Source organism: Polistes dominula, unplaced genomic scaffold (genome assembly GCF_049000335.1).
Source record: "Polistes dominula isolate Pdom_NZ unplaced genomic scaffold, Pdom_raw_medaka contig_73, whole genome shotgun sequence".
NCBI classification, from domain to species: domain Eukaryota; kingdom Metazoa; phylum Arthropoda; class Insecta; order Hymenoptera; family Vespidae; genus Polistes; species Polistes dominula.
In genome coordinates, this window is record NW_028300951.1 from 1,571,620 (window position 1) to 1,598,964 (window position 27,345).

General features: G+C 24.7%; 1 protein-coding gene across 1 annotated transcript in view; it reads left to right on the top strand.

Moving 5' to 3' along the window:
- Positions 1-1,250: 1,250 nt before the first annotated feature.
- The window catches only part of LOC107070080 (PRL-1 phosphatase), a 56,046-nt gene continuing 29,951 nt past the window's right edge, over positions 1,251-27,345 (top strand). Inside the window, exon 1 of the mRNA XM_015327943.2 lies at positions 1,251-1,403. The gene's annotated coding sequence lies outside the window, so the exon portion shown is untranslated. The remainder of the gene's footprint in view (positions 1,404-27,345) is intronic.

The window sequence follows — 27,345 nt, forward strand, 5'->3', positions numbered from 1 at the left end:
TTATAAGATGCATATAATAATCTTTCATGTATTGTTAACAATTCAACGAATCGGCATATCAAATAAGACAATACGATTAATTGTTTATCTATAATAATTCTATTTAAGAACAGATAATAAATAAAAAAAAAATTAAACAGAATTAAGAATAATGTTCAAAGATCATAAAACATGTTGATCCTTTTTACAGTCTTTCATAAACATCTTTTGTAAAGATGATTGTGACAGTGACAAATAATCATCATAATCGGCTAGAAATTTATTTAGATAACTATCGATCGAAAGATAATGTTTTACGTATGCCCTTGTATCATCGTATTTCTTTTTAATCTGTAGATAGATAAAACGGTTTTTTTACTTTTTCATTCGTTAACGTTATACTCGTCGTATGGTATTGCGATAAAATATACCAAATGGTAGCTTTCGTGTTCATCGATGTTCTCGACCACTTTCTGTCGTTTCTTCTCTTTTTTTTTTTTTGCTTTCTTTCTTTTCTTATTTTTTATTGTCCTTTTTATATTTATTTTTAGCTATTATCGATAAAAAAAAAAAAATACAATATGGTATGACTAAGAGAAACGTGTGTTACATGGTGTGTTTAGAATTTTGATGCAAATCAATGATAAGTTGAATTGGTAACATTTCATTTTGGATATTCCAAAAATAGACGATTTAATGAATAAAATGAACGTTCATTATAAATATGAATGAAATTTAATGAAGAAAATTCTACAAATTGTTTTGTAAAAAGAAAAAGAAAAAGAAAAAAAAAACAACGATATTCTAAACCATGCGAATAATTAAACGTCTCGTTTATCTGTTTAATTTTATATCGGTCAAGAGAATAAAAAATGTCTATAATAAGTAACGAGTAGGAGTTTTTCCGCGAATTCCATTTTTTTTTTTTTTTTCCCCACTAACTCTCTGACCTACGATTATAAAAATCGATCGAGAAAGCGACACATTACGTTAATTAAATTCACGAGCGAGGAAAAACGTTTCAATTGAATAATATTTGAAAGAAGACAAAAAAAATTAATGTCCATAAAATAAAGTTAAAATAATAACGAAAAAAAAAAAAACAAAAAAAATGATATATCATGATACGTGCAAAAGAATTCAAGAAAAGGAAGAAAAAGAACAAAGAGAAAATAAAATAAAATGAAATGGAGTTTAAATTTCGCGGTATAGGGTGCGCCGACCAATAGCATCAAAGCAAAGTAGGCAGGGAGTCAAACGCGCGCACTTCCGCCATTTCCGTCAGTTGTCCAAAGGCTTTCGTGGCGTGCGGACGTATACCAGTGTGTTATAGTGAAATCATTCCCTGTCATCGTTACGGAGTCGCGTTTTCGCTAACGAACGCATCACCGTATCTTTTATATTCAATGTGTATGGCGATTCAGGTGAGTTTTATTTTACGATATCAAATTAAATATTTATAAAAATATAAACATTTATTTAGTGATGAAATATATTATAAAAAGCTGATAAAATATCAGGAAAAATGTGTGTTCCCAATATCCGTGCGTGCTTATTGGTCGCCACGTTCTCTTTTTCAAAGAAAGGAAAGTCAATTCCAATTGTAACGAAAATACACGCGAAGCTATTTTACCGATTTTATTTCTCTCAGTGGGAGGGGGGGGGATGAAAATCAAAGTGCTACACATTAAAAAAAGAAAAAGCGAAAGAAGAAGAAGAAGAAGAGGAAGAAGAAGAAGAAACGTTTACGAGAAAAAAAAGAAAAAAGAAAATATAAGATGAAGAAAGGCCTCGACTCGCGCTCGTGCGAGATATGTGCATATACTGTGTGTGTGCGCGTGTATGTGTATATGTATACGTGATAAGTGTGTAGGAAGGGTTCGGTGTTTCGCGCACCGTTTCTCTGACGTAGGTTAATCGTCTTCTCTCTCTCTCTCTCTCTCTCTCTTTTCTTTCTCTCTTACTCTCGTTCGTGTTCGCGTTTCGTGATTGTGTGGTCCGTCGTGCGCTGGAGAGCACACGCGCGCCACCTTGTACACTTCCCTACACATATACCAATAAATGCACACGTACAATGTGAATCGCGCCATTTGTGAGGTACGGTGAACTAACACTAATATGCATCAAGAAATACACATACATATTATACACATGAACATGCACATACATTTACATTTACATTTACATTTACAATACTTTCAAGCTACCTCATTCGACGCGCATCTCTCTTTCTCTTTCTTACTCGAGAGTTATATATATGTATATATATACATGTGTGTATGTATATATAAGTGGTTAGTGTGTATATGTGTTTGCGTGTAGTGGTGCGGACGACGAACTCTGGCGTGTCCCGTCGAAAGCCGGCGTCGGCTCTCCTCGTCCATCTTTTTCTCTCTCTCTCTCTTTCTTTCTTTCTCTGTCACGAACATGCACATATATATATATGTATATATATAGATATTTTATATATATACATGCATACATATTATATATATATATATAGCTTTCTTCCTCCGCTTATATTTTCCTTCTATTTTCTACTCCTTTTTTCACACGCCCGTACGTATATATATACATATATATATATATATATATGTGTGTATATATCCTTAAAAGGAAATTTTATTGGTATCCTTTTCCTATTTTTCTTACTTCGTAAAAGAGACTACTAATCGTTGGAAGGAACTAAATAAAACACTGGATAAATAAAATAGGAAGTATAGTCACTGAATTTTCTTTCTTTCTTTCTTTATCTTTTCTACCTGTTTCATTTTTATTTCTTTCTTGCTTTAGTATTGTGAAAGAAAAGAAGGAAAGAAGAAAGAAAGAAAAGTCGAAGGGCGCGTCAAGTAGGGAAAGGATATGGATGGACTCTCTGTGGTGTGTACTGTGGTGGTGGTGGTGGTGGTGTTGTTCATCCTTTCTCTCCAATGAAATTTCTTAATCTCTTAAAACCTCTCTTCCAATTTTCCAAACTGTACTTTACTTTCTTCTTTATTCTTTTTATATTTTTTCTTTGATTTTTATCTTTTACCAAACTCAACCATAACCTATGACTATAATAATAATAATAAAACAACGGTGCTTTTCTGTAGGAAAGAAAACAAGTTTTCTATATTTAAGTTATTTATTTATTTATTCTCTTTTTTTTTTTTTTTTGAGGTTAGTTTTTTCAACAGCCTTCTATTTAACATTTAAATAATACTCGTGAACGATCTTTATGAGATATTTATATATGTGTTGTGTTACTTATATTTTATTTTATTATTTAACATAATTATTTACACATGTGTTCATTGTATGTGTATGTATGTATGTTTACTATATACAAGTGCACTTAACATTTTATTTATTTTGTTTTAAATCATTAGTTGTTATCTGTTAATGTCTTCCTATGAAAGATTAACGTTTTCAAATCTAAATTTCAATTTATTTATTTATTTTCTTTTTTTTTTTAGGTTAGTTTTTAAATGAACTTCTATTTAACATTTAAATAATACTTCACAATATTTCAGATAATACTCGTGAACGATTTTTATGAGATATTTATATATGTGTTGTTACTTATATTTTATTTTATTATTTACACATGTGTTCATTGTATGTGTATGTATGTATGTATGTTTATTACTATACAGATGCATTTAACATTTTATTTCTTTTTTTAAACTTGATAAATTTATTGTCTTTTAAATCATATAATTTGATCTTTTAATATCTTGTTATAAAAGATTAAAGTTATAAAAAAAAAAACCATATAAATTTCATATGGAAAATTTCCAAGCTTTTTATCAGATCACCTTTGTATTATACTTAATCTTTATTTATTGCAATGAGAAGTAAAAAAAAATAAATAAAATGTTATTGCATTTATTATCAGTTCAGGAATACCCAGTTAACATTCTTTTCTTGTATTTTTTATTTTACATTACATTACATTATATTATATGTATTTTTACTTTTGTTTTTTATGTTGTTGTTTGTGGCATACACACACACACACACACACACATTGTTGTTAAACACGTTCATTTCAATAATTTCGACGAAATTATTGGATTCGATGAATCGTTGAAATAAATACAATGGGGATTTCAATTAAAATTGAAATTTGGGTTAAAACAATATTGATTTGTATTCATTTTCATGTTAACAAAAAAACACATATGATGATATCTTAATTATGTATGTAACATTTGAATTAATTTTTTTCTTTTAAATAAAACAAAACAATTCATTACATATTTTATTGTAATAATTAAATAAAAGAAACAATTAATGTGTTTTTTTTTTTACATATTTATTACTTTAAATGTAATATTGAATTATAATTACATTATGTATAATAAATGGTAAATATGAATATAACAATTTATTCCTTTTTATTGTAACAATTAATTTGTTTTTACATATTACTAATTTGATTAATGTGAATATAATAATTTAATAACTTGTTAGCTTCAATATACAAAATTAGATATATATATATATATATATATATATATATATATATATAATAATTATTGAAATGATATCAAATGTATTACAACATATGTCATTATTTGTAATATTCATTTAATTTATTGATTATTCAATAATTTATTAATGAAGTAAAACAGATAATTAAAATCATACGATCAAGGTTGTTATTAATTTATTATTAACGTGTCATGTGTTTGTGTGTATATGTGTGATTAACCATTTGATTATGATAGAATCAATACATGTGTGTATATACATATATTATGATAAATAATACATCAAGTACACATTTATTATTTACATACATAGTTTAGTGAAGAATTGCATAGGTTTATAAACCATATTGCATTTATGCATTATTCATATCACACAATTTAGTCATACGTTACTAATATGCACAATATTGATCCTAATAAAATGTTAATTAATTAATAATTAATTTAGAAATTGTTTATATACTATTTGTAACATTTAGTAAAGTAAGAAGAAATTATTGCATTTGAATTTGACAATGATTTGATTGGTCATCGAATTTTACTATTGATTTATTTATATAATTACTTGAATTAAATTATTAAAAATTACATTTTAAATGCAATTGATTAAAATACGAATTTTTTCGAAATTTAGCCAATACTAGCAATTAATTAAATTAAATTTTAAATGCAATTGATTAATAATACTAATCTTTTCTAAATTTAACCAATACTTGCAATTAATTACATTAACTTAATAACAATGGCATTAAATTAAATTAAATGCAATTGATTAAAATATTATTATTATTATTATTATTATTATTATTATTATTACTATTATTTAATCAATTACATTGACCTACTTAGAAAACTTAGTAATAAATAAAATATTAACTAACATAATGCACATGGTGAATGCATCCTACGTTGAATAAAAAAAAAAAAAAAAAAAAAAAAAAAAAAAAAAAGATAAAAATCTTTTTTAGAAATAGGATAACGTAAACGTTTGCATGTTTTTTTTTTGTTTTGTGAGTATATTTATTAACAAACAAACAAACAAAATAAAAAATGAAAGGAAACTTTGCCAATGCATTCAACAACGTGCACTTTAAGATAATAACGTTTACTTACATTAACATACATACATACACACACACATACACATATATGTATACGTGCATACTCTATTCTAATATAAAACATTGTCTACATTATCTGTCTTTCATCTGACTGTTGCAATTTGGTTTCGTTTATGCTACTAATCCTTTTTTAAATAAGACGAATGTGTGTTGGTGTATGGGTGGTTGAGATTGGTAGGCTAGGAATGTGAGTTGAGTTTATTTACTTTTTCTTTTTGACTTTATAATTTTTAATCCTTTTTTCTTTTTATTTTTTTCTTTTTATTTTGCCATCGTTAAGTTTCACCTTTTTACCTCTGTTCTACCTCGTATATTCGTTACATTTAAATTTGCATATGTTACGTATAAAGGAGTTATACTTTAACAACGAGTGTATATGTATAGAATATGTGTACATATATGTATATGTACGGTGATGTATTTTTATATTTATTATATATAACACACGATTGTAAATACTTTTCTTTTTTAATTTTGATTTTTTTTTTTTCATTTTTTTCATTGTACATTTGTTCGTCGTTTTATAATTATAGTCATTAATTTAGAGTCATTAAAATGATATAATCAAATTATCATCTTATAATACAAAAGAATATTTAATTGTTATTATTATTATTTTTATTAGAATTATTATTATTGTAATTTGTTCTTTTTATTTTATTTATTTATTAGAATAATTATATTATTATAATTTTACTAATTATTTAATAGTAATTAAAATTAGTATTAAGATATAACCTAATCATAATCTTACAATATAATACAAAATAATATTTAATTATTATTATTATTATTATTATTAGAATTATTATTATAGTAGCTTGTTCTTTTTATTTTATTTATTTATTAGAATAATTATGTTTTATTTTTTATTATATTATTGTAATTAAATTAATTACTTAATAGTAATTAAAATTAGTAGTAAGATATATAACCTAATCATAACCTTACAATATAATACAAAATAATACTTAATTATTATTATTATGATTTTTATTAGAATTATTATTATTGTTATTTGTTTTTTTTATTTTATTTATTCATTAGAATAATTATGTTTTATTTTTTATTATATTATTGTAATTATATTAATTACTTAATAATAATTAAAATTCATATTAAGATATAATCAAATCCTAATCTTATAATATAATACAAAATAATATTTAATTATTATTATTATAATTATTATTGTTATTTGTTTTTTTTATTTTATTTATTCATTAGAATGTATTATGTTAATTTGATTGAATTTAAAAATCTCAATGGAAAATAACGTAAACTAAATTATGAAACATTTGTTGGAAAGAGGGTTGATAGACAAAAAAAAAAACAAAAGTCATTTAGATAAGATTCGATGTTCTTCGAACTCGTATTTATTATTTAAACGTACTACGAAAGATTAAATTTAACTTCATTATATTGAAATGTTTTTCTAAATTGTTGTTTTTTTTTTTTTTAATGATTTATTGTTAAATCAATTAATTTTTTCCTCATTTAAAATTAATCACAAGTGGAGGAGAGTGGGAACGATTAAGAACCACACTTTTAATATTACAAATCAATTATTTCACAATATTATTTAAAATGTTTATTTTTCAATTGAAATTATTTCAATTGATAAATATAATCGTTTAAATTGTTAATAAACTTAATAATCGTTCGAAACAATAATTAATAAAAATAAAAATAAATAATTGATACTTTCATGAATGATTTTCGTGTGTATTAAAATATCAGTCGCAATCAGTCAGATGATTTTTTTTTTTTTTTTGAATTATATTTCGGATGAATATTGACACGAGTGAAAGAGCAGAGAGAAAAGGGGTAGGAGGATAGCAAAAGGGGTTAGGAGGAGGAGGAGGAGGAGGAGGAGGGTAGTAGAACCTCTTCACCGTATTAATTTTCACGGTAAACAATGGCTGGTAGTAGTATTCTCGACGAGATGTCTAGGTTCGATGTTGTATAAACGATGAAAGGGGAAAGGGATGATGAAGGGTTGTGAAGGGGGATGAAGGGAGATGAAGGAGGGTGTGCCAACCGATCGATCATCTTCGATCGTTCGTCCTACTGGCACCCTATAGTAAAATACTTTAGGGATGTTACATATATATATTTTCTATGGTTTATATGTGCATACATATATATATAAATAGTGTAGTATGTGTATATATATTTATAGTTTGGTATGTGTATGTATATCTAAATATTATAATATAAATTTCTTTTATATATATATATATATATATATATATATATATATATATATATTTGTTTATTAGTTTGCATACAAAAATTAATAAAATTCCAATTGTTATAATTTACTTTTATTTCATTTTATTATTATTTTTTTTTTTTATTCTATTTTTATAGAATAGTAGTATCTCAGTGATATCTTATGGAGGGCCACTATAGTGGTCCGTAGTAGCGAAAGGGTTAATTTCATCTTCTGTTTTACCAACTAAACATTTATATACATATATATATGTAAATTTACTACCTAATCATACAAGCATAGTAATAATATATTTTATATACACGTGTATTATCATGTAAAATAGATTCTTATCAATTACCCCACACACTTTCACATTAAACATATTTATTTATTTATTTATTTATATATTTATTTAATTTATTCCCAATTGAAAATTTGTATACGTACACTTTACAGTCGTGCATTTATAACGCATGTAACTTTTACTATAAATATTTATAACCACTAGCATATAATATAATAAATACTTGCATCCTTACATACATGCATACACATTTGCATACATCATGCACACGCGTACGTTTCTACATGTACATATATATGTATGACATGTTGTAAGTAAATAGTACTATTATACAGCACGAAGATAGAAGTCGCGAAGTGATGTATATAAAAGTCCTTCATGTGTTGGTTTCAACTTTCTCCTATCATCGGTTTCGTAGAATCATGTCGCATCTAACATAAGTTATCAAGTGACATAGTGCACGATTATTTCTCCTTTCTTGTCTCTAACGTCTCGGTTTACGCGTACCACGCGTGCATTTGGTTTATCGGACACGTCAAGACTTACCCCCTTCCCTCCCCCCCTCCTCCTACCCTCCCGCCTCCCTCTTTTACCCACCTCCTTCATCCCATAATACACATGACGTACTGGTACATATACACACATATACACTGGACTGGTTGTGTTCTATGTTCGTCGTATTTCAAACAACCAATCAAACACAAAGGACAATGATCATCGTCAATTATCTAATGGGGTAGTTAAAAATATGTTTTCTATTTTCACAAACATACATACATAGATATATATATATATATATACACATACAGAGATATGGTCAATTGTTTAAAGATTGTTTTAAAAACGTTCTCTTTGTTCTTTTTTTTTATTTTACAATGGATTGTGAACAGATTACATTGCAAACTTGTGTTTCAAACTTGCGCGTTAATTGTTTATCATTTTTATTCACTTTTGTTTAAATTATTACTTTTTTATTTTTTTATTTTTATGATTAGCATAAGAAATGAAGAGTGTACTTTTTTTTTTTTCTTATGGTTAGTTGAATTGTTTTGGATTGATTAACACGTTCCGTGTCACGTGATACACGTCCGGTGGTGGTGGTACAGGTTAAACTTGTTCTTCAGGCCACGTGTACCATTGGTGGTACACAAATTGAAAATATATATGTTTATAATAAATTGAATTGTGTAGAAAAAATATTTCTATTAAATTGTTGATGCATTATACAAAATGTAGTGTATAAACAAAGCACATAAGTTTGTTTAATTGTAACATGTAATGATTGATTTTGTTGAAGTAAAAATTAAATGGCCTGAATGACAAGTCATGTAATAAGGGCTTAGCATGGAACGTGTTAATATATTATTTATTATTATATATAAATACTAGGGGTGCTCCAATGAGTTACTGTGGCTCACAATCAGTCCGATACAACACGTCTTTAAGTCGAACGAATTACCTTATATCGCCATCTGTTAGAATCTTATCGAATTAACAAAGATAATCATGACTGTTTGTTAATAAACAAATAATATTGCGATTATAAATTGAGATATAAACTATCCTATATTTCAAGTTGGATGAAACTGCAGACAGTGTGCACAATTTTATTCAAATTGGTTCAGTAGTTTAGGAATTCATTGCGGACAAACAACGTGACACGTAATTTATATATATTAAGATATCCTATATTTCAAGTTGGATGAAACTGCACACAGTGTGTAAAATTTTATTAAAATTGGTTCAGTAGTTTAGAAATTCATTGCGGACAAACAATGTGACACGTAATATATATATATATATTAAGAGAAGATATTAAGTTAAGAAGATATATATATATATATATATATATACTAGATATAATATTTTGATTTGTCCTTGTAAATATAAAAGAGAATATATAATTAAATTATTATCTTTGTATAAGTTAATTGCATATATTTATTACCATATCGTTTAGTTATTTTTAACTATGTGTTTGTATGCATATATATATATGTATAGAGTGACGTGAATGGGATTAATAATGACAGTGTATAGGTCGCATATTATAATCTTTTACTTCTTTGGTTTCACCTTTCCAGGTAGAGAAAGATGAGGTGTGTGAAGGTGGGGTGGTTAGGGGAATGAGGAGAATAAGGGGGATGAGGGATGAAGAAGAGGAGACAACTGAGTACTCTCAGTTAAACGAAATCTCTCGAAAGATTATTCTAAAAGATATATTTTCTTCTTCTTTTTACCTTTGCCACGTGGATGAATTGAATTACTATCTTGTCTAGACGTAAACCATTGGATATGTTTTCTACATATTATCATCTGAGCTATCGTATATATATATATATATATATATATATATATATATATATATATATATAGTATTATTAGATATTAGATAAAATATCTGAACTAATTTTTAAAATGTTTTACCTTCAGTTTAGTTTTTAGTTTAGTTTAGGTTTTTTACGTTATTTTATTTTTATTTCTATTTTTTGGTTTATTTTGATTTTGTTTTAATATAATTTATATTATTTCATTTAATTTGATTTTAATTTTATAATATTTTATTTTAATTTGATTTTTATTTATATTTTATTTATTTATCATCTTTTAATCTGATAACACATTGATATATATGTGCACACATATTAGTTAATTAGACTGCTTGGTAATTTAATACCCATTGAATGCACAAAGGAAGAGAGAGAACACAACCAAAGAAGGAAAGTTGTCCAAACATAAGTTCGAGAGAGTGAGAGAGAGAGAGAGAGAGAGAGAGAGAGAGAGAGAAAGCGAGATAAACGAAAGAGTTTTGTAAATAGCTTTTGTCTCTTTTTCGTTCGTGTACCTAACACGATATATACATCTGTGCTATGGAACCTCATTTATACTACCGACAAAGGAAGCCGTTGGTAAATAATTAGTAATTAGTACGCGTTACACGAGACTATCTTTTCTTCTTCTTCTTCTTCTTCTTCTTCATTTTCTTCTTCTTCTTTTGTTTTCTTAACCGCATACGTAGTGTTTCTACGATTAATTTATATGACAGGAATGTACATATCATATTTTATAATATACACATTTAGATTTCTCAGTAAGCTATATATAAATATATGTTTTAGTTTATGTTATCTAAACGCATATTGAATTATAACATCTATTATTCTAAAAAAAAAAAAAAAAAAAAAAAAAAACTGCGATGCGGAGGATGATCTTTTTCCTATTAAAATGAAGAGCTCATATTTGGTGAGAATTTTTTTTTTAGGGGTGTCAAGCAACCCATTTTTCTGTGGCACTTGTAAAAAAAATAAAAATATAATTGATTTTTTTGACCCACCCTCTAATGCATATACATCGTTACAAATTTGAAAATTACACGAAGTTTAATAATAATAATAATAATAATAATAAAAAAAAAAAGAATTTACTTACAATTGTGTTGTATTTCGATTGTGCCAATCTTGTTCTTTGATCTTTTTGTTTCTTTACACATATATTAAAAAAAAAAAAAAAAAAAAGGAAGATAAATGCAATGGCTCGTTGTACTTTAATTGCATGTGTGGCTTTTGACCACCATCAACGTTTGTTGTTAAAAGAAATTGAACACTTCGACAAACTATGTCGATTTGATCTAAAACAACTCGATGAATTTGATAAGCTCGTGTCAAGTGTTACTCTACATACATACATACATAGTACACATGTATATATATATATAGGTTTTCTTTTAATTAATTTATTTATCTCTTTGTTACATTTTCAATCCCGTATATAAAATGATATGTGTGTGTGAGAAATGTTAAACATCGGTGACCTCTAGACAAAATATAAAATTGTCTAAACGTATCGTATTACTTTATTATTATTGTCTCGTATATAAACGAACATAATGTGGGTCTCCTAGTACAATCATAAATCTCATTTTTCGTTTGGTTTAGTTTCAATTGACACAGGTACATATATACATATATATATATATAGATTATAACGAAAGTTAAAAATTATTTAATATTTATATAATATATTCATTAATTTGTATTATATATATATATATTATTTATTATATTTATCTCTTATTTATATTATATTATTCATTATGTTATTTATATTATATTTATCTCTTTTTTTTATTAATTTAAATATATAAATAATTAATTAATATATAATAATAATATTAATAATATTAAATAATTATTAATTATTAATATTAAAATTATTAATATTTAATTATTTAAAATAATTATATTATTATTAATTAGTAAATTTAATATTAATTATATTTATTATTAATTATTATATTACTATTTGAGTTTTTAATAGTATTTTTAATTAAATATTAATTTAAATATATTTATCATCTCTAATAAGAAAAATAAAATAAAAATTATCTTGATAAAACATTTAATAATAAATTAAACTTTATTTAGGATGCTAGAAAAATTCTAATAACTTATTAACGAAATTTTCTAATGTAAACTAATTTTCTTTATTGTTTTTTTTTTTTTTTTTTTTTTCTAACCGATGGAAGGAAATTATAAAAGTAAAGAATTCTTTGCTTTCTCCTTCTCCTTTTTCTTCTACTTTTTTTTTTTTCTTCTACTTTTTCATTTACTTCTTTTACTTCTTCTATTTCGTTTTCTCTTATACTTCTTCTGGTTTTTCTTTTTCTTTTTCTTTTTGTTTTTTTTTTGTTTTTTTATCCAAGTCTCGTCGTTCTTCTCGTACTTGCCTTTTTTACATGCCACTTTGTTCAACGAACCCCTCTAAGAGAGAAAAACGTAGAACAAACCGGTTCAATTTTGTTCCTTTCTCTAGGCTCCACACTATATATGTATGCTCTTCACCAACAGAGAGAGACTTGATCTTTCTTCTATAATAATCAAACAAATATCATCCAATATTTTTCATCATTATTATTAATATAATATTAAGATATATATATGTGTGATTGTTATATTTATATATATTCATCATTAATATTATTATTATATATATATATGTATATATTATTTAAATAAATTTATTATAAAAATGATCTCTAATTATAAATCTATTTATTTATTGTTAACTGTAATTAATATATAAAAAAAAAACTATAATATAAAAAATCCTAAAAAAATATATTATAAAATATAAGAAATATACAAAATTTATATATTAAAATATATAAATATATAATAATAATATTATATAAATGTTATATAAATATATAATATATTATAAATTTCTAATATAAAAAAACTATAAAATAAAAAATCCTCTATGACAATAGTATTTATTAATATATACAAAAATAATAATAATAACATTACCTTACATATATAAATATTCAATGCAATTATTAAACAATTTATTATAAAAAGTATCTATAAATTCATTTATTTATTCTTAACTTTAATTAACATATATTCTTCAAAATTAGCTTTAATAAATAACATTACATTCTTTATACACATTATATATATATATATATGTAGCAACATAACAACCATGTTAACATGTTAATACAAAGAGAAAGAAACATACACATATTATCAAATTTTAAAATACAATTTAAATTAAATTATTATTACTATTATTATTATTAAAAAAAAAATACTCATATGATTGATATTGATCATGAAATGTAAGAAAAACATTTAATCAAATATCAAATCAATTTTAATACTCTTGTGTAATTACTCAAAAATATTACACACTACATTTTTAAAAGATAAGACATCAAAAAAAAAATAAAAAAATAATTCAGTAGAAAAAGATAGATATAGATAGATAGATAGATAGATAGATATATAGATAGATTTATCATATGTTCTTTGTTCGTTAAAGTAAGGAAAAAAAAAATGAAAAAAAAAAAAAATGTATGAATATCTTGTCACCAATTTGTTCTATCATTCGTATATAGATAATGATGAGTAGATATTGAAAAGGATCGATTTTATCTTACGAAGTAAGATATTCTCACAAATTGTGAATTCATATTGTAAAAAGAATCGAAAAACTTGTTGAACGAGTTTCCTTCTATGAAAAGAAAAGAATGCAACGATGCATCGTTGCATTCTTCTTCTTCTTCTTCTTCTTCTTCTTCTTACCTCTCTGTCTCTCTCTCTCTCTCTCTCTCTCTCTCTCTCTCTCTCTCTCTCTCTATCTCTTTCTCTCTCTCTCGAGTACACTTTCTCTCTTTTTCTCTTTCTACTTTCAAGTTTGATTATTATTGACCTAACGAGTCATACAATATCACACACATGATCTTGTTTCTTTTGAAATATTTTACTATTTGTGTATTTCATTTTGAAACATGTTCAAATAATGATGAAATATATCTACAATTTTTAATATATAAATATAATATTATAATAAAAATCTATACACACAATAATAATAATAATAATAATAGTAATAATAATAATATACACTTAATGGCATCGTTTTTATAATGCAATAGTATAACATAAGTGATGATGTAAGAATTGGGATGAAATACAATACATCTACAATGTTTCATAAATAATATATAATAATTTTAATAAATAAATAAATAATAATATAATGAAATTAATAAATAATATTAATAATATAATGAAATTAATAAATAATATTAATAATATAATAAACACTTAATTGTATTATTTTTATAATGTAACAGTATTATAACATAAGTGAAGGTGTAAGAATTAGTATAAAATACAATATATCTACAATTTTTTAATAAATAATATAATAATTTTAATATAAATAAATAAATAATAATAAAATAAATAAATAATAAAATATAATAATAATATTAATAATAATGTACAGTTAATTGCATCATTTTTTACAATGCAATAGTATAACATAAGTGCAGATGTAATAATTAGGATGAAATACAATACATCTACAATGTTTAATAAATAATATACTAATTTTAATATAAATAAATAAATAATAATATAATAAAGTTAATAAATAATATAATAATAATATTAATAATAATAATAATAATAATAATAATATACACTTAATGGCATCGTTTTTATAATGCAATAGTATAACATGAGTGCAGATGTAAAAATTAGAATGAAATACAATACATCTACAATGTTTAATAAATAATATAATAATATACATTTATATTTCATCTTGTTTATAATGCAATACTACAATGGTAGGATGATAGGGTTTTTTTTTAGGGTGGTATAGGGTACGTTATTCCCTTTCCCCTTGTCTTCGTTTCCCCTTCATCTCACCTCAAAAACAGGAACACCGGTACCCAATGAAAAAGATATTCGACGCAAAAGCCAGACGGGTAGACGACCGATGTCACTGACCTTGCTTAACGATCGGCAATGTCTGGAGGAGGACCCTTTCCCCTGTTCCCCCTTCCCCATGTTCCCCCTTCCCCCTCATCATCATCCTCCTATCCCCCTTCTCTTCCTCTTTCCTTTTGCCAGACCCACCTCTGAAGTGAATTATCCTGTATAGTGTTTATACAATATCATCTTACGATTTTACACACCACATACACATATATATACACATGTGTACACATAAACGCATACTGTTTAATGCTATTTCGAATAATTTCTTTTTAACTCTTTGCGGCATAGAATTTCAGATAATAAAATAGCCCTATGATGGTGTTGCATAGAGAAATTTGATTACGTTTTAAATTAAACAAAATTGGTATATTTTTTTTTTTTTTATTAATAAAGATATTGCATAATGTAATAATGTAAAAACATTTAAAAAAACAAAGAGTTAATAATCAATTGTTTTGCATAAATAAATAAGACGAAGTATAAACTTATGAGCATGTTGTTGTGTAGCTATTGCAATAATATTTCAAGGTGGTGACTAAAAATGTCTCACCGTGTATTACGGTTTATCAAAATGGTGGGACACTTTTAATCCCACCACCGTGCCCCAAAGAGTTAACTGTTATCTTCTTATTTATTTATCTATTTATTATTATTTTTTTTTTTTTATGTATTGGGTTGTTTGAAAAATGATTATCATTTTTCTTTAATGAAAATGAAGACAATTTTTGTTTCCAAGTTAAAGTTAACACGTTGACGCCGGCGCCGATTTTCAGTGTCTGCCCTGTGGGGCGGCACTCGAATCTAAGATACGCTTCATCTGGCGGCGCGTGATTTTTGCTTGTTCAAACCCGGACCAAGGTGCCGGTCCAGGTGGTACCGGTGGTACGCGCCGCCCGATGGGACAGTCTAGCGCGAGCCACCGGTGATACACGCCGCCCGATAGGACAGTCTAGCGTGGGCCACCGGTGGTACGCGCCAGCGTGAACGTTTCAAGCCCTTCAAGTTGGCTTAAATAGTTGAATTTGATAAATTTAATATCTCACTGATCTTACGTTTTGGTATTTGCTGGTTTGCATCAATTAACACTAGATTTACGGATGTTTTGTTCATTATTTTTTAATGACGTAATAACATTGTTTGAATAAAGGATTGAGTAAAGGAATTGAACTAATATTTACGTATATTTCATTACGTAACTAAAAACCAATAAGTTTTCAAAAAATAGTATTTAAATTTTATAAATATATAAAATAATCAAATGTTCAATGAGTCAAATTGGCTCAATTCGTAAATCTAGTGTTAATGACTTTATTGTGTTAGGAAAAAACAAAATTACTTTTCGAACAACCCAATAGTATTTGTTTCAATAAACAAAAGAAACACATTGTTTTACTCCTCACTTATTTATATATATATATATATATATATATATATATATATATATATATATATATATACATGTATAAACATTCTATCGTATGTGTGATTTGATAAAAGGAAGAAAAAAAAGACAAGTAGGTAGGCAAGGCAGGCCTTCGGAGAATTTATCGATTAAACGTTCAACGAAATGTCATAGAAAAAACTATGCTTAACTTTAGAATTATATTTCTACGAATAATCGTGAATAAGAATAATAATAATAATAATAATATAATCTAACTAGATTAAGTTAAAACAAACAATACAAAAAATACGATAAAACTTTTGTTTGTAACAAATTAAAATGTTTCGTAGTTCAAAATCGTATTTATAACACAATTAACACAATTTAATAAATTAATATATTAATAGGATAAAATTTAATATCAATTTTTAATAAATGAACACAATAAATAACAATAATAATAATAATAATAATAATAATAATAATAATAATAATAATAATAATAATAAAGAAAAAAATTTGGATTATACTGTTACTAAGACATTTTAATTAAAACTTTAACAATTTGTTATCTCGTATCATAAAACAAAACCGATTAAAATCAATGAACACAAACATAATTATAACATATATGCATACATACATACATACATACATATATGTATATATATATTACTAGGGGTGCACTTCCATGCGTTGCTATGGCTCACAATCAGTCTGATACACACGTCTTTAAGTCGAACGAATTACCTTCTACCGCCATCTGTTAGAATCTTATCGAATTAACAAAGATCATCATGACTCTTTGTTAATAAACAAATAATTCGCGATTATAAATTGAGATTTAAACTATCCTATCTTTCAAGTTGAATGAAACTGCACACAGTGTGTAAAATTTTATTCAAATCGGTTCAATAGTTTAGGAGTCCATTGCGGACAAACAACGTGACACGTAATTTATATATATTAAGATATCCTATATTTCAAGTTGAATGAAACTGCACACAGTGTGTAAAATTTTATTCAAATCGGTTCAATAGTTTAGGAGTCCATTGCGGACAAACAATGTGACACATAATTATATATATATATATATATATATATATTAAGAAAGAAGATAAGATATATAATTGAATTTGATAAATAATAGATAATAGATAACAAGTAATAATTCAATGAATATATGGTTGTCATGTAAATGTTTATTATTTAATTAATAATTAATAATAAACGTCGGAGTATATTTCAAATGATATTCAATTTCAAAGTTTCATTAAACGATTTATTCACATTTTTCTCTTTCTCTTGTTATCTTTTTATTTCTTGCATACCGGAAGCGGATTATTCATTTCCCCTTTCCTTTCCCGTTGTTCCCCATCAGCATCAGCATAGTTTCGTGAAGAGTAACATTTAACAGAGAAACGAGTTAGCTTTGCTAACTCTTATCGGTAGCAAAAGTGGCCTCTTATCATTCTTCCCTTGCTAACCTACTGACCTACTTGAAATATCGATTTTACAGGTAGTTCAGGTTCCAAGCAGTCAACGTAAAGGTTATACCTATGCTAACGAGAAATAGATACATAGATAAATATATAGATAGATACGTAAAAACATGTATAAAAAATTTACACATATTTTCACATATATCATTTCATTTCAAAATGAGTTGCAAATATTATTTTTATATATTTTATTTTTTTTTTTTATAACATTAATAAACACCAGGGGATGTATATGTATGTATTAATGTATATAAAGAATGTAATGTTTTTTATTAAAGCTAATTTTGAAGAATATATGTTAATTACAGTTATGAATAAATAAATGAGTTTATAGGTTATTTTTATAATCAATTGTTTGATAATTACATTGAATATTTATATATAAGGTAATTTTGTTATTATTATTTTTATATATATATATATATATATATACCATTGTAATAATACCATTGTCGTAGGATTTGTTTATTTTATAGTTTTTTATATTAGGAATTTATAATATATTAAAATTATTATATATTTGGTTTTCTATTTTATATTTGATATTATATCTAAGAATTTTTTATATTATAGTTTTTTTTTATATATATAAATATATATAATTACAGTTAACAATAAATAAATAAATACATTTATAATTAGATCATTATTTTTATAATAAATATATTTAAATAATTATTTAACATATTTACAAGTAAATATATATATAAATTATTTTTAATAAACTTGAAAGATATGATATTTTTGATAATTTAGATATAACGTTAACATATTTTCTTACTGACTATTAAAGACACATTTTTAAAATGATTCTTTTATCATAATAGATAAATTGATAAGAAGAAGTGTTCATGATGTGTCTGTGTCTGTGTCTGTGTATGTGTGATAAATTTGATATGAAAAAAAAAAAATGTCTCATTCTCTCTCATTTTTCTTTACGTTACACTAATTTCATTAGTTTATTTCAACAAATTATAATCATACGTATCATCATAATTATTATCATTGATAATTGCATTCTTTTCTAATGTTCAAATGTGAAATCATTGAAATGAATATTGTTAAGTGAAAGTTATGAAACAAAAGGTGTACTTGTGTCCTAATAACATGAAACCAAGCATCATCATCATCATCATCATCATCATCATCATCATCATCATCATCATCACTAGGTGATAGTAATAGTAGATGTGTATATGACCTTTGAAAGTGGAACTTTGCAAATGTATGCCATACCAATCTAAGAGAAATGAATAATGCATCAAATGAATTTCAAATTGATTAAACATTAATTGATAGAAAAAAAGTAAATGATACCTAATGAACTTCACATTTGACTGATTGATTGATTGATTAATTTTACACTCAACTACGTGAATTGTATCTTAAAATATCTAAAAAAAATTGAAGATAATACTGGTATCTGAATATGAGATCATTTTAAATGTGTAAATCATATGAATGTTTGATCATTTTATTTGTTATCAGGTTTAATCATTTCACATGCTAAATTTTCAACAAATTTATTTAACCCTTTTTACATACTAAACTCAGAATATTGTTTTTTTTTTATATATATATATATATTCTATAAGTAATAAATAAATATAATTATTAATTAGATAAGTAATAATAATTATTATTATTTTTATTTGTTGCAGGTATGTACGAAAAAAAAATCTTGATGGAATCTTTGATAAATTATGACAACAATTTTGCATCCTTTTCTTGGTGACTGGTTAACAATTTTTCAATATTTGTATATAGGTAGGAAAATTGCTTTTCTTTTATATATATATATATATTGTTATATAACATTATTATATATTTATATATTTTAATATATAAATTTTTGATATTTTATATTCTATGTTTAGGATTTTTTATTTTATACTTTTTTGTTTAGAAAATTATATATAGAATTTATATAGGAATTTATATTATATTTTTATTATATTAAAAAAAATAATTTTTTATTAAATTAATTTTATAAAATATAATTACATTAATTATAATTTTATTAATATAAATAATATAATACTATAATATAATTACATATATATATATATATATATATTGTTAGATAGCATTATATATTATATATTTATATATTTTATATTATATTTTAGGATTTTTTATTTTATAGTTTTTTAACAATTTATTTATAGAATTTATATAGGAATTTATATATATAAATATAATACAAATATAATATTGTATTTGTATTATATTTTTATTACATTAAATATAATTTTTTATTAAATTAATTTTATAAAATATAATTGCATATATACATAATATATATATATATATATATATATATATATATATTATAGATACAATTACAAATATATATATTTTTTTATATATTTATTATAATATATCTTATATAATAATATAAATGAATATAATAAACAATAAAAAAAAATTTAGAAAAAATTAATATCTATTTAAATTAAACAAAATAAATACAAAAAATATTTAATAAAAAAAATTTACAAAAAAAAAAAAGAATTAACAAGAATTAATATTTCGTTAAATGCGACCAAATAAATACAAAAAAACAAAAAATAAAAAATATTAAATAGATAAATTTATTTAAAAAATTTAGAAAAAAAATCTGCTTCAATGAAACAAAAATAAAAAATAAAACATTTCATATATAAAAAAAAAAAATAATAATAATAATAATAAGAAGAATAAAAATATTGTTTAAATAATCAAACACAAGTTTACGTATAAACAAATAGAAAAAAAAAAAAAAAAGAAAAAAAAAAGAAAATTGTATTCGGTGTGAATGAAGCTTAATGGACACCCACTCGGGGTTCGATGTCCTCCTCCCTCGAGTTACTCGACTGAGGAGGAGTAGAAGAAACACCACCACCACCACCACCCTCTACACGTTTTCCATCCCCCTCCTCCTTTTTTACCCCCTGATCCTACATAGTCTGGAAAAGTTAGGGAGAAGGAAGTGTTGGTGGTGGTAGCTGTGGAGAGGGGGTGGGTAGTTTGTACAACGATAGAAATAAGAGGGGTGTGTAAAGAGTGTAATAGTGGGGTTGAGGGGGAGGGGGTGGAAGGAGAGGGGGAGGGGAGGGGGAGGATACTACCAGCAACCTTTGTTGCTAGCCAACCTCGAGGTTTTTTACCCTCTTCTTCCATATTCATAAATCCATATTCATCCCTTGCTTCTTTTCTTTTTTTTTTTCTTTTTTCTATTTTCTTCTTATTCTCTCCATCTTTGTCACTCTTATTTTCTTTTATTTATTTATTTATTTATTTTTTTTTTTTTATTCTTCCTACCCTTACTCACAACCCTTTCTACTCTTTTTTTCTTGTTCTCTCTTTTTTTTTTTTTCTTTTTTCTTTATTTTCTTTCTTTATCAATTCACATAACAAGAATATATTTATAAGCAAGATTAATGTAACAAAAGAAGAAGAAAAAAAATAACACCATAGAAAAAAGTTAACTTACAACATATCGTTTTTATTTCATAGTTCTTTTTATTAGTATTATTATTATTATTATTATTATTATTATTATTATTATTATTATTATTATTATTATTATTATACATATGTATATGTATATTATATGTTGGTTTGCTTTTTTAAAAGGGTTGTTGTTCTTTTTGTTTTTTTTTTTGTTTTTTTTTTTTTTTATTTATTATTTTTGCCCCATTAAAGTATAAAAAGTTAAATTTTTGTTATAAAATGAATTAAACTTGTGTTTAATGGGATTTATCACATTATGTTGATTCTATAATGAAATGTTACGTTTAAAAGATTATTGTTTAATTAATTATATAAATGAAGTAATATTATTATATTATACAAAATAGTATGAATAATTAATTTATTAAATAAAAAATTGTATATATATTATTATTTAATTTAATAAATAATTATGTTTAATTACATTGAATAATTTGAACTAGTGAACTTAGAAGAATATATATATATCAAATGAAATTTGATTCAAACCAACGTTATCTAATGAATAAATTTTTTATTTTTTTTATTTTTTATTTTTTAAATTAAAAGGAGATAAATTTCTTGCGAAAAGGTCACACTTGTATTTCTTTACAGTTGAATTCAATTCGATTAAATGTTAAATCGATTAGACATCGATGTGTGGGTGGGAAGGAAATCATTTCAAATAACGTAACACACCTACAGGAAGATGGGTAAGGGTAGAGGGGACTTTTTCTTTTTTTACAATCGAAATATTTAACCTTGCAAATTTAATTTATCAATCGTCTCATTAAATTCATTTAAAGTCATACGATTTCTATTTTTATTTTATTATTTGATATCAATCTTTTAAAGTATACATATATATATATACATATATGTGTGTATGTGTGTTGTGTGTTATATACATGTATGTACGTTTACATGTATAATATGAAATAATACAAACTTGATATTTTGTATTCTCGTATCATTTTTATCTGTACACCCGATACAACACGATATACATACATATATATATGTATATACTTTTTGTTATGTATATAAGTGATGATGATAGTAGGTACATATATACATATATTTATGTATGTGTGTGTATTTATTAACGTGACTTTTTCGTCATAATATTGAAATGTGGTAATCCGTGACGTCATATAACTCTGATATTTGTTTCAACTATGACGTAAGTTAATCATACTTTTGATAAGACACCCACGTGATTCCCCTCCCACTCCTCCACTATTTCTTTTTATTTTTTTTTTTTATTTATGTTTTAGGGACTGACGCAATTAATTATTATTTTTCATAAATTTTTCAATCATTTTTCAATGCATCTTTATATACGAATTACACACATACAGACACACCTGATTATGATGAAGATAAATCAAAACTTTCTACACGTGTGCACACATTTTTTTATTCATTTTGTACTTTGTATTTTTTTTGTAATTTTTTTTATTTATTTATTTCATACGTAAATGCAATCTCGTATCGTTTGGTTTGACTCATCCTTCCCTCACCTACTTACCCACATGCATACACACACATGCATAGATGGGTGACCACAATGTTCATTGTGTGTTACGTCAGTCAAGTGAAACAGGATGTATGTAACTTGCATGCAAAACAAGAGGAAGAGGAAGAAGAAGGTGGGGAGTGGAATTAAAGGGGATTGGGGGGGAAGGAATTACAAGGGGGTTCGGGGGAAGGAATTACAGGGGGTGGAAAGAGAATGAACGATCGTTGTTTCCGGAATAAGAAAATAAAAACAACAATAAATAAAAAGATGTAATTACTTAATCATCCTTGATTATGCGTTATATATATATATATATATGTGTGTGTGTGTGTATGTACATGTGTGTATATCGATTACAATCGTGCGTGTAAAAAATGTCATCGAATGTGATTTACTACACGTGTTATTCATGAAGTTTTTTTTTTTCTCTTTTTGTTTTTGAAATTTTTAATAACAAAACAGGTGTTCCTATATATTTCAAAAAAATTTAAAGAAGATTTGTTTTATGTAAATTTTTACAAAATAAAGAAGAATATTAATTTATATATATATATATATTTATAATATATAATATAAATTAATAATTTTTATAATATAAAATATATAATTATAAATTTATTACAATTTATTAGATTAATAATTAATACCAATATATATATAGTATAAATTAGTAATTTATAATATGTTATATATATATATATATATATATATATATATAAATTTATTGCAATTACTTGCAATAATTATTAATACCAATTTTTATTATATTAATCGGTTACGAGAATCAATTGTAATTAATTAAATTATAAAATAATTAAGTATAAATATATATATATATATATATATATATAATATAAAAATAATATAAATAATAATATTGAATTAAAATAAATATAAATAATAATTAAATTAATAATTAAATAATTAAATTGTAAATAATCAAATATTTCGTATTAAATTGGCAAAATTTTATTATTTTATCTTTGTTGGTCGTGATTTTAACAAAAATTTACAAAAAAAAAAGCAAAGTAATAAGATAGAAAGAGAAAGAGAACAATTACCTGGTGCAAAATTCTTTGATTTTTTTTTTTTTTCGTTGTTAACAACCTTAACCCAATTTTATTATTATTTTTTTATTTATTATTTTTATTATTATTTTTATATGGTTGAGCTTGAAACAACGAACCCTCGGACATGTTTACTCGCATCGACAAACTTTGAAGTACGTTTTTGTTGGTTTTTTTTTTTTTCTATTTTTTTATTTATTTTTTTTATGAATTTCTTTTTTTCCCCCGTGTATAATACAACGTTAAAATGACAAATAAAAAACCAGAAGGGTTTCTATACTACCATAGTTAATTATATATATATATATATATATATATATATATATATATATATATATATGTGTGTGTGTGTATCATCAACTATTTTTTAGTTTTATTGCTGCCCCGTGTGAAAAAAGAAAATGAAAAACATAACTTTATACTGATACTTGTTAAATTTGAAAAGTTATATTTAGTTGGTAAAAAGGTTGCGGGGGGGGTAGTATTCTTTTGGTTAAACTTAGAAAAACTTAGAAGAACTTAGAAAAACTTAGAATAGTCTTTTCACTTGACTATTTCTTAACAAATTTACGAATGTCAAAAGAGAATCTACTTTATACCAACAACATACCACTAGAGAGTTTTAGTTCAAAGAATTCTTTGAAATATCTAACAAAAGTAACTTGAAAGAAAGAAAGAAAGAAAGCACACACACACACACACACACAAACACATACAAATGTTAGAACATTTTTTTTACAAAATGTTCATTACTACAACTATTTTATTATGAACTATTACTATGAACTACTGTTCATAGTAATTCGTGGGTATATTTTTATTACATTTACATATTTTCCTAGAAATGGTAATTTATTGCGTAAGATTTATTAACATGAAAATAGCTTTAATCAAAATCTACATATATATATAGTTTATTTGATTATTTTGTAACAAACTTAAAAGTCATATACTTCAACACACACACAACTATATATATATATATATATGTTCTCTTTAATTTCATTTCATTTTATTTTATTTTACAAACTATCTTTCATAATAATTTATTTATTATGGAATTGTTATAGAATTCATTTATAATTTGACAATAAAAAAAAAAGACAAATATTATTATATATTTTAATTTATAGGATAATTTTTTATATTTTTATATTTAAATATAAATACACATTAATATTATTAAATTAAAAATTAAAAATAAATATATAATAATCTGACTTAAACCTAAAAAATAATTTAAACTATTAAATCGGTATTACACCAAGATGTGTATGAATAAAAAATCGAATTTGATTACAATATATATGACAATAATAACAATGATGACGATGATGATGATAAAGAGACTGTGACTTTAACTATGACTATGATGATGATGATGATGATAACGATGACGATGTTAGTAGGACAGTATATATGTATATATATATAATGTAACAAACCCGATCGTTTGAGTGGACTTGCGCGATGCAACACTATGCAATAATACTAGTCGCAACCTTATGCAATCGCGTGCAATAAAGTGCAATCTTTGAGGGTTTTCTCGCACATGTCGAGAAGAGAGAGAGAGAGAGAAAGAGAAACGAAGGTGAATATTTTTAACAAACTAAAATACTTTCTCTCTTTCTCTCTCTTTCTTCGTTGAAATGATTACGACAACTGCAGATGAATGGCAAATTTAAATGAGTTATTTGAAAAATAAAAACAGAAAGAAAATACATAATTTAATTAATTAATTAATTATCGTATATTTTATTTTTATTTTTTTTTTTATTTTTTTTTCATACATTTTGTTCGTTTAACACGTTCACGCCTGCGCGTACCACCGGTGGCCCGCGCTTGACTGGTCCCATCGGGCGGCGTGTACCACCGGTGGCCTGCGCTAGACTGTCCTATCAGGCGGCGCGTACCACCGGTGGTCCACCTTGGTCCAGATTTTGAACAAGCAAAAATCACGCGCCGCCAGATGAAGCGCATCTTAGATTCGAGTGCCGCCCCACAGCGCAGACACTGAAAATCGACACCGGCGTCAAAGTGTTAATATATATAACAGACTTTATAGAACTTTTAAATATATATAATAATTATTAATCTTTCTTTTTATCTTCTCTTAATATATATAAATTACGTGTCACGTTGTTTGTCCGCAATGGACTCCTAAACTACTGAACCGATTTGAATAAAATTTTGTACACTGTGTGTAGTTTCATTAAACTTGAAAGATAGGATAGTTTATATCTCAATTAATAATCGCGAATTATTTGTTTATTAACAAAGAGTCATGATTATCTTTGTTAGTTCGATAAAATTCTAACAGATGGCGGTAGAAGGTAATTCGTTCGACTTAAAGACGTGTGTATCGGACTGATTGTGAGCCACAATAACGCGTGGCGGGGCGCAACTAGTTATTAATAAATAAATATATATATATTGAAACGTGATATAAATATAACGATTAAAAATAGAAATAAGAAAAAGTAATAATAATAAAAAAAAAAAAATAAAAAAGAAACCCTGATATATCGAAGAGATATTAAACTATATAAATTCATGTCCACGTTCCGTAAAGTTTAACGAAGTATAATACATATGGGTGATTATGGATAAGCTTGACCCGAATTCTCGTTCTTGCATAAATGAACAGCCCAAGCGAACGAAAGGTAGTGGTGCTTGGTGATGATGATGATAGTGGTGATGGTTTGTAACCATCGTTGTTGGTGGTCGTCGGTGGTTCTACCTTTGAAAATAATCCGAAGAACTTTCATTCTATCTTTTAAGGGATTCTAAAGGATGGAATTTGAAATATTTGGTTGGGTGTACATTACTTTTCTTTTCCTTTTAAATGTCCTTTTTAAAAAAGATAACAAAAAATACACGAATTTTGTTGGATACCATCCATTAACAATGACATTTCTAAAAATGAACTATGGGTTGTAGGATTATGTCATGTGTGAATGTTTAGTAAAAATAATAATAATAATTCTAAAATTATAAT